The sequence below is a fragment of the Bos javanicus genome, chromosome 25 (genome assembly GCF_032452875.1).
Source record: "Bos javanicus breed banteng chromosome 25, ARS-OSU_banteng_1.0, whole genome shotgun sequence".
NCBI classification, from domain to species: domain Eukaryota; kingdom Metazoa; phylum Chordata; class Mammalia; order Artiodactyla; family Bovidae; genus Bos; species Bos javanicus.
Genome location: NC_083892.1, coordinates 7861880 through 7869292, shown reverse-complemented (window position 1 = coordinate 7869292; position 7413 = coordinate 7861880). Strand labels below are relative to the sequence as shown.

Genomic DNA, 7413 nt, shown 5'->3' with positions numbered 1-7413 from the left:
CAACTAGAGAAAGCCCTCAGCAACGAAGATCCAGCACAGCCATAAATAAAAATATTGAAAAGTTCATAAGAAAAAAATTTCAAACCCCAACACCAAAAATAAAAAGAAACCCAGAGAAACAAAAACTGTATCAGAGGGAAATAATTAGAGGGACGATCCCAGAATGTGACAGTGAGTGAGTCAAAGCATCTATTCTTGAAAAGATTGTATTTTGAGAGAAACATTTTGATTGCCCAGAAAAAAGCAAAACTAGTTTGGGGGATGGTAAACGACAACAGATCCTCTCGTTAGAGCAGAATTAGTGCAGGTTTTACACTCAAGAGGTCACAAAACAGCCTGGCTGGTGACACTCGGGCCTAATTATCGTGCCTAATAATTACCTTGACTAACTAGAGCAAAGGTTTTGGAGTATGTTTCTATTCCCAGACATTGAGTCATCCATGACCCAGAAGAAATCATTTCGCTCTATTTGCATCTTGGATCATCCACTTGGAAGCACCCTTGGCCAACCCCTCAGGGAAATTCCAAAGGCTTTGTTAATTAATATTTGGAAACAGTGTAATTTGTATACGTTGGGACTGTAGAAATATGACATCAGTATGTTTTGTATCGGAGAAGGCAATGGCAAGCCACTCCAGTACTGTTGCCTAGAAAATCCCATGGATGGAGGAGCCTGGTGGGCTGCAGTTCGTGGGGTCGCTACGAGTCGGACACGACAGAGCGACTTCACTTTCACTTTTCACTTTCACACAATGGAGAAGGAAATGGCAACCCACTCCAGTGTTCTTGCCTGGAGAATCCCAGGGACGGAGCCTGGTGGGCTGCTGCCTATGGAATCGCAGAGTCGGACACGACTGAAGCGACGTAGCAACAGCGTGTTTTGTATGGTGGGTTCATTTATTTTATTACTCAGCTATGCTCCAGGGGTACTTAATATTTATTAAGCTCCTATTCTGAGCCAGGCCCTGAAGTAGGAACTAGGAGTGCAGTAGTGAACAAGAGGAACCCCTGTCCTCATGCAGCTGAGAGTCTAGTGGTCAAGACAGACGATACATCAGTGAAGCAATAAATAAAATAATCACAAACTGTTAAGCGCTATGAAGAAAGCTAATAGAATTCTGCCAGATAGCAGCAGGAGGCACCCACTTGTTTTAAGCTTTATGTGTTTATTTTATTTTTTGACTGCTCTGGGTCTTAGTTGCTGCACGAAGGCTTTCTCTTGCTGCAGTGACCAGGGGCCGCTCTTAACTGCAGTGCATGGTGGTTTCACTGTTGCAGCCTCTATGGTGCACAGGCTCAGTAGCTGTGGCGATCAGGCTTGGTTGCCCACCCCATACAGTCCCTCAGGGGAGCCCCAAGGAAAGAGTCCCCAAAGTCCATCATGGTACCCTGCCCATTAATGCACCCTGTACTCATTCTTCTCCCTTCCTCGTCTCACTTCGCTCCCTCTTAGAACTTGGTGGAATCAGCTCTCAGGGCTGGGATGGGGCACACGACGTGTCTAGAGTATAAAACGTAAGGATGCACTTAAACTGATTGAGGGATAAACACGTATGGTCTGTCCCTGTGATGGAGTAATGTGCTGTGCTGTACTTAGTTGCTCTGTTGTGTCTGATTCTTCGTGACCCCATGAACTGTAGCCTACCAGGCTCCTCTGTCCATGGGATTCTCCAGGCAAGAACACTGGAGTGGGTTGCCGTTTCCTCCTCCAGGGGATCTTTCCAACCCAGGGATCGAATCCAGGCCACCCTCACTGCAGGGGTTTCTTTACCGTCTGAGCCATATCCTGCCATCCCAAGTGAAAAAAAACCAGACACGAAAGGTCACATATGGTAAGCTTCCATTTACGTGAAGTGTCCTGAAGTGGTAAGTCTAGTGGTTTGTAGGAGTTTGGGAGGAGGAGGAATGGAGGGTGAATGCTTAGTGGATACAAGGTTTCTTTGGGGTGCTGAAAAATGTCTTGGAACTAAATAGAGATGATGACTGTACTGTGAATATATTAAAAGTCACTGAATTGTTCACTTTTAAATGGTTAATGTTAATTTTATGTTGTATGAACTTCACCTCAATTAAAAAAAACACATTAGGGGCTTCTCTTGTGGTCCAGTGGCTAAGACTCTGTGCTCCCAGTACAGGGGTCTGGGGTTCAATCCCTAGTCAGGTAACTAGATCCCACAGGCCCCAGCTGAAAGTCCTGCATGCTGAAACTAAGACTCCATGCAGCCAAATAAATAAATATTTAAAAAAATACATTACATGCATACACACACACACACACACACACACACAGGCATACACTGAGTGGGGGCTGGGAACCCTCAGCCCAATCCTGGGACCCTGCTTGGGAATTGTCACCTGGCATCACCCCAAGGGAGGGAAGCCCCTTCTGTGCTGAAAATCATGTGGGCCTTCCTTCCTGAAGCTACAAGAGGGAGAATTCATAGTTCTTCACCGAGGCCCTAATATGTAGAGGCCCCATGCTGAACACTAGAAACTGTCTTCTTCAACCCTCTTGCCCCTCTCTTGCCTCATCCATTTGCTTTTTCTTCACTGTATTCAAAAGCAACTGATATTATATTACACATACATAATTTCTTATTTTTTTCCCAGTAAGCTTCACCAGGGCAGGAAGTCTGTCTGTTTTGTTTATTATCATATCCCCCATGCCTGGCACATAGTAGGTGCTCAAGAAATACCAAGCAGGTAAAGGAGCCTAGCAAGACAGACATTATCACCTCCAGTTTACAGATGGGAAAATGTGAGCTCAGTGATTTGTCAAAGTTCCTTTGACCTGGGTTTGATCCTTGGATCGGGAAACTCCCCTGGAGGAGGAGATGGCAACCGACTCCAGTATTTTTACCTGGAGAATCCCACAGACAGAGGAGCCTGGCAGGATACAGTCCCTGGGGTCGCAAAGAGTCGGACACAACTGAGCGAGAGACGCTTAACTGACAAATAGCAGAGCCTGAATTTCGTTTTGTTTTGCTTTTGTTTTGACTGCGCTGGGTCTTCGTTTCTGAGCACAGGCTTTCCCTAGTTGCGGTTTGCAGGCTTCTCTTGTGGAGCAGGGGCCCTAGGGCCTTCGGGCTTCAGTAGCTGTGGCACACAGACTTAGTTGCCCCGAGGTCTGTGGACATGAACTTGGGCAAACTTCGGGAGTTGGTGAGGAACAGGGAAAGCTGGCGTGCTGCAGTCCACGGGGTCCCGAAGAGTCAGACACGACTTGGTGACTGAAGAACAACGATGTGGAACCTTAGTTCCCCGACCAGGGATTGAAACCGTGTCCCCTGAGTTGGCAGATGGATTAACCACTGGACCACAGGGAAGTCCTTTCAAAGTCCCTTGACTGGTAAGTAGCAAAGACTGAATTTGAACTCAAGGTCATCTGGGGCACAGCCCGGGGGGCAGGGAGCTTTCCTTCGTCATCATCCTAGGCGAGGCTGGGAGAGTTAGAAGTGTGAAAATTGAAGGCGTCAAGGTAATGACTCATCCCTCAGGCCGAGGAGCTGGGAATCCTGACCCGGGGCTGAGTCACCGTTTCCGCCCCACTCTGCTGACTTGCTCATACCTCCAGTTCTTGGCCTCCCTGAGCTCTTTGAGGGGAGGAGGCCAGGGGGTCCACACAGTTTGGGCTGGCATTCTCATCCTGCCTCTGCCTTCTTGGCTGGGACTGTCTGACCCAGGTAAAGCCACAGACGTGGGCCCAGACCAGCAGTCCCCATACAGCTGTGCATGCGTGCTAAGTCACTTCAGCCACTGTGATCCTATGGACTGTATCCTGCCAGGCTCCTCTGTCCATGGGATTCTCCAGGCAAGAATACTGGAGTGGGTTGCCATTTCCTCCTCCAGGGGATCTTCCGGACTCAGGGATCAAACCCGTGTCTCTTGTGTCTCCTGCATTGGCAGGCGGGTTCTTTACCACTAGCTGGGAAGCCCAGCACATACCTGCGGCAAGCTGTAAATGCTGGCCGTGGTGAGACCTTGAAGACATTCCTGCACTGAGGTTTTCTTGAATGGGACAGCAGCTACAACCCCATCCATACCTGACTTACCTAAAATACTCCTTTAGTCTAATGTTTCAAAGAGGAAAAAGAAGCCTTAACTTCAGAGAGAGATGGGCTTGAAGGCCCAGATCGGCTTTTTATTAACTGTGTGACCTAGGGTTCCTTACTTGACCACTCAGTTCTTCTATTTTCTCATCTGGAAAGCGAGATAATAACATTATCTGTTTCCAAGTGTGGGCAAGAGGATGGAACAGGACTTTGAAAAAAAATTGTTTATTTATTTATGGCTGTGCTGGGTTTTCCTTCTGCGAGAGGGCTTTTTCTAGTTCCGGCGAGTGGGGGCTGCTCTCTAATTGCGGGGCTTCTCATTGCAGTGGCTTCTCTTGTTGCCAGGGTGCTCGGGCTTCAGTAGATGCAGCTGAAGGGCTCCAGAGAAAGGACTCAGTGGTTGTGGCGCCTGGGCTTAGTAGTTCCGAGGCATGTGGAGTCTTCCTGGGCCAGGGTTCAAATCCACGTCCCCTGCATTGGCAGGTGGACTCTTATCCACTGAGCCACCAGGAAAGTCCTTTCTTTCCTTTTTTTTCTTGATCGAAGTATAGTTGACTTACAGTGTTGTGCTAATTTCTGCTGTACAGCAAAGTGACTCAGTTACACACATATATACATTCTATTTTGATATATATGTGGGCTTCCCGGGTGGTGCTACTAGTAAAGGACCTGCCTCCCAGTGCAGGAGACATAAGAGATACAGGTTGGATCCCTGGGATGGGAAAATCCCCTGGAGGAGGGAATGGCAACCCACTCCAGTTTCTTGCCTGGAGAATCCCATGGATAGAGGAGCCTGGTGGGCTACAGTCCACAGGGTCGCAAAGAGTCAGACACAACTGAAGTGACTTGGCACACATTCAACATACATGCTTTTCCATGTGGTTTATCCCAGAGGACTGGGTATAGTTCCCTGTGCTATGTAGTAGGACCTTGTTTTCAGCATCTTTTCAAAGGTGTATAATGACCGTTTCTGTATTACCTCCTGTGAATGCCCTGAGAGTGTTGATAGCACTGTGGATATTTCACACTGCTTTCTCAGCACACTCCAACTCTGCCCTGCAGTGGCTATATATGTCCTGGCCGTCCAAATCCTCTCTTTTCCCTGTGGTTACAGTCCCTGTGGTCCCCTTCTCCCCAACCTCCTGCGTGGGCAAATTCACAGCCTTTGACTCAAGGGAAACTAACAGGTCCATCCCCAGGTCATGGTGATTGGTTCATGGCAGAGCCCATGACCCCAGAAGGGCCAGCCAGAGAAACCAAGGCTCCAACCTTCCTTCTTTTCCAGCTCTTGGACAGAGAAACTCTGTCTCCCTCTGCATTTGGTTTGGCAATATGGGGAATATGAAGTTGCCAGGGAACCCCAAGACAAGCTGGAAACTGAAGTGGCCACAGAGAAGGCAAAACCAAGGATGGCAGAGATTCCGGGTCTGGATGCTATTGTTACCTGAGTCTCTGGATCCAGTCTCACCCAAAGTCAAGCCATGCCTGAAATTCCCCATGACGGAAGGAAATGAATTTCTTCTTCTTTTTCTTAGTAGTAGTAAAGTCACTCAGTCGTGTCTGACTCTTTGCCACCCCATGGACTGTAGCCCGAAAGGCTCCTCTGTCCATGGGAGTCTCCAGGCAAGAATACTGGAGTGAGTTGCCATTCCGTTCTCCAGAGGGGGGGATCTTCCAGACCCAGGGATCGAACCCACATCTCCTGCATTGCAAGCAGCTTCTTTACCATGGGAGCCACCAGGGAAGCCCACTATTATTATATAATATTATTATTTTAATGATTATTTTTTAACAACTTAGGTTGAGATTGTTGGGTTTTTGCTTTTGAGTTTTTTCATTTGTCCCCTTGTAGTGAGTCTTAATTGACTCATGCCCAGAAGGAAGAAAATACAGGACTATATTCAGCCCAATTTGGCTCTCCAGCCTGAAGGCTCATAGATACGCTGCCCAGAAGGAGTTAAGTACATCTTTTTTTTTTCTAATGCTAAATTATGTGGAAAGCATGAGCCTCCCTGTTTTGGAGGGAAGCAGGTAGGCACAGAAAAGACAATGCCTGGCCCTCAGGTCCTTGGAGACTTTATTTAAAAAAAAAAAAGAAGAGAAGGAGGAAGAGCTTTTGTGATCTGAGCAAAAGCCTGGGCGGCAGGAGTGAACAGACGGACTCATTACTTTATGTTTGGCTCTGTGGTTTTCTTGCATGGGCTGGGGGCTGGGGGCTCTCCTTTATGGAAAGAACCACAGCTGTTACCGAAAGCGGCTTTCACACATTTGGTGAACAATTGTCTTTGTATTCTAATTTTTTATTTTCCAAACAAATGGACTGCTCTTGAGATTAGCCAGAGGTCCCCAGGCTGGGAGAGAGGAGGCTGCTGGCTGCTGATAATGCAGGCGGATCACCAGATAGTGAGAGGGGGAGAAGCAGGGAGGGAGAGAAAAGAAGGCGTGGGACTCCCAAGGTCAGACTCTGACTCCCTCTCTTACCAGCTGCTCCAGTTGCTATGACAGCAACACTAAGTACCCGCCCCAAACTCAGTGCCATGAAGCAACCATCTATTTGGCTTACAGATGCCTGGCAGAACACATCAGCTAGGGGCTTCCCTGGTGGCTCCCCGGTGAAGAATCTGCCTGCCGATGCGGGAGACACGGGAAACGAGGGTTTGATCCCTGGGTCAGGAAGATCCCCTGCAGGAGGGCATGGCAGCCCACTCCAGTATCCTTGCCTGGAGAATCCCATGGACAGAGGAGACCGGCAGGCTATAGTCCATGGGGTCGCAGAGTCGGACACGACTGAAGTGATTTATCACGCACGTTCTTTTTCACATTCTTTCTCGTACAGGTTACCACAGAATATTGAGCAGATCCCTGTGCTATACAGTAGGTCCTTGTTGGTTATCTATCTTACATGTGGTAGTGTGTGTATGTTCATCCCATGCTCCTGATTTATCCCTCTCCATGTTTCCCTTTGATAACCATGATTTCGTTTCCCATAACTTTACGTCTGAAAAATATGGAATGCTTCATGAATTTTCATGACAACTCGTGCAGGAGCCATGTTATTCTTCTCTGTATAGTTCTAATTTTAGTATATGTGCTGAAGCAAGCACCTAACCGTGTTTTTTGGTTAAACATTATTTTCAGATGTATTTGACAGAAATAAAGTATGGGTTATTGTTAAAACAAACAAAAATACAAAAGAGCATAAGTTAAAAAAGAGCAATCCCCTTGCAGTGACCAGTCTCAATGTAAGATGATAAAGATCATCAATAGTTTGGTATATATCCTTCTACATACTGAGAAGTCCCTTGGATTGCAAGGAGATCAAACCAGTCCATCCTAAAGTAAATCAGTCCTGAATATTCAT

The 7413-nt window shown here is 47.3% G+C and overlaps 1 non-coding gene across 1 annotated transcript; it reads right to left on the bottom strand.

The window, feature by feature from the left end:
• Nucleotides 1-7053: 7053 nt before the first annotated feature.
• LOC133238967 (U6 spliceosomal RNA) lies at nucleotides 7054-7156 on the bottom strand. Its single transcript, XR_009733705.1, has one exon. It is a non-coding gene; the product is annotated as a U6 spliceosomal RNA (small nuclear RNA).
• Between the last annotated feature and the right edge of the window lie 257 nt (nucleotides 7157-7413).